The 2,780-nt window shown below is 52.1% G+C and overlaps 1 protein-coding gene across 1 annotated transcript in view; it reads left to right on the forward strand.

The window, feature by feature from the left end:
• Nucleotides 1-2,780, forward strand: part of TYR (tyrosinase) — a 106,539-nt gene that overhangs the window by 16,828 nt on the left and 86,931 nt on the right. The gene's annotated exons all lie outside the window — the stretch shown is intronic.

The raw sequence follows: 2,780 nt of genomic DNA on the forward strand, positions 1-2,780 counted from the left end.
CTACTATTGGTGCCCAGAACACTTTCACCATGCACCTGCCTGTCCTGCACTGTGCCCCTACAGTGGGTGCTGTGTGCTCCTGCCCAGGCCCGCCAGCACTGGGACTACCATACAGAGACCTAGTGAGCTGTTGAGGGAGCCATACTGGAGTCCTCCCCGACATCACACACTGCCTCCTGGGGCCCCAAGTGGTCCCAGGAGGAGACTGTGGACCTCATCACACTCTGGAGAGAGGCTGAGGTCCTCAGCCAGTTTGAGTAGAGCAGACACGCCAATGCACACATTTATGAAGGCCTGTCAGGGAATGTGGGTTCCATCCAGGGCCCTGATGACTGGGGACAAGCCCAGGGCATGAAACCCTGTACCACCTCCAGGGGGTCATGCACAGTGTGCCCCAGGATGTCTTGGAGGGCACTGCACACCTCCAGAATGGCCTCCCCGGTGGTCACCTTGCCCATGCTGAAGCAATGGCTGACATAGTGGAGGCTTGTGGACGTGGCCAGCTTGAGCAGGGCAATAGCCAGCCAGATGTCTGTGGGGAGTGGCCGCTGCATGGTGGTCCTGCCACTCCAGGTGCAGGCAGAGCTGCTCAAGGAGGTCCTGGAAGGTGGCCTGGGTCATGCGAAAGGGCTCCAGCCACTGCTCATCATCCCAAGTGGTCTGGACAATGTGCAGCCACCAGTCCTGGCTGGCCCAACAGGCCCAGAGGCAGTGGGGCTGGAGGCCCATGAGCACATAGATGACCCCAGTTGTGGCATCTAGGAGCACATCATCAGCATCCCTGCTGGGGTCCAGGTGGCAGCATGGGGTCTGGGCTGCAGCAGCGTGGTGTCAAGAGGCCTGGGACAGTGCGATGGTCCAGGCCAGGTGGCTGCACTGTGCAGGGGTGTTGCTAGAGCTGAGACTGACCTGGATCAGGTGGCGGTTCCCATGTCAGGCTATTAGGGTGAGCAGGGTGGCAAGCAGGAGTCTGGGGCAGTGGACATTGCTGCTGGGGCCTGGGGCTGGAGCAGCCATGTTGTGGCAGGCAGAGGCTGAGGCAACAGAGCTACTGTGTGCTACCACCATGCTCTGCATGTTGCTCTGGGTCAGGAAAGCAGGTGGCCTGGGAGTACTGCATGAGGCTGCCTTTTCAAGATGGCCATCAGCCACAGGCTGCTGCAGCCAGAGCCTCCAGCTCTCCCTGACAGTGGCAGGGGGCTGGTGCAGGGCTGTCCGAGGTAGGCCATGAGCAGCAAATCTGCTCCTGCATCCCTGAACATGTAGACACCTGCTTGGAGTAAACCCACCATACCACTTTTGTATGTATAGACATGCTCATGGTCACCAGAAGCCCCTGCTGTCTACTTCATCCCACCTTTGATTACCTCTGAAAGGCCTGGATTTTTTCTGAGATCTCAGGAAATTCTAAATCCCAATTATTAGTACCTAGGCCACTACTCGCAACCCAGCCCCCTTTGCCAGCCACACCCCTGTGGTTCCCAGTAATCATCAGAAACTGCAAAGGAATAGCCTGAAAATAGCAGGCACTTGGACCCTGGGGATACCTCCCCTGCCATAGCAGAGTGAATACACTGAAGTAGGGCTGGAAGGAACCTCGTGTGATCACCTAGTCCAGCCCCCTGCTCAGGACAGGATCATTCCTGACTAAACCATCCCATCCAAGTGTCTGCCCAACCCACTCTTGAAATTTCAGCGGACAGAGATCCCACAGCCTGTATTGGCAGCTTGTCCCAATGCTTGACCATCCTCATAGATAGTTCTTTCAAATCTCCAACCTAAATGTCCTATGCCCCAGACCCGTGGACTTTCTCCAGAGCAGCTTTGCCAGTGCATTCCAGGGTTTGGTGTGTAAAAGTAAGGTGAGGCATGCCTGAGAGATGCCCTCCTGCAAAACCAGGGGAGACAGAATAGACATAACCAGAAGGGCAAAACGATTTCTTTAAGGCCAAAATTTACAGCTGCACAGCTATGTGTCACTTGGGCATATAGGACGCTTGTACATATGATGCCATTACCATGTACACGTGATGAAAATGTCACTTTGTGCAGCTTAACAGTGTCACAGTGCAGGAGGCTGGGGAGTTTAAAAGGAGTTTGCATTGTTGCAAACTAAACTACATCCTCACCAGAACAGTGACAGAAACCCCTAAATTGAAAGGGTGAGTTCAATTAAAAACTCATCATTTCAATTTCGTGAGCATAGAATGCGACCCCCATCATGAGTACCAGAACCCAAAGCAGAGATCATTTCAGATGAAAGATGGTGCTCTTCCCCTATTTGCAGACCACTTGTAGTGATCTCTCAACTCTTAGCTGCAGGGACTTGTCAGAACTAAGAGATGTGGCTTTAGGCTCCAAGCACAGAGAAGATGCCTTCAGACAACTATTCCAAACACAAAACCAGTCATTTCCACTTACCTCTTACAAATTAAAGCCAGTTTCTGCTATCACCGCTCTGTGCTGAATACAGAGTTGCCAAGGGTCACAGAGTTGCCAGAGTACCAAGGGTCTAAATGAATGGCTTGCACAGAAAGCTCTATTCATGTCTCTGGGACTGGGGCTCTCTGTTTTCATAGTGGTGAATTTAGCCTACTGAAATTGCATGGGGGTAAGTAAAGACTGAATCTCTGCCCAAGTCATGTGCCAAGGATACCTGTTAAATGTGCATCACTACTAAGTATGTTAAATGCATGTGTCATATTAATATATGTCATATTTCTGCAATTATGAAATTATAGTGTCATAGTTTCATAGTTTCATAGTTTCTAGGGTCAGAA

The sequence above is a fragment of the Gavialis gangeticus genome, unplaced genomic scaffold, assembly GCF_001723915.1.
Source record: "Gavialis gangeticus isolate Ggan-Ray unplaced genomic scaffold, GavGan_comp1, whole genome shotgun sequence".
Classification (NCBI taxonomy): Eukaryota; Metazoa; Chordata; order Crocodylia; family Gavialidae; genus Gavialis; species Gavialis gangeticus.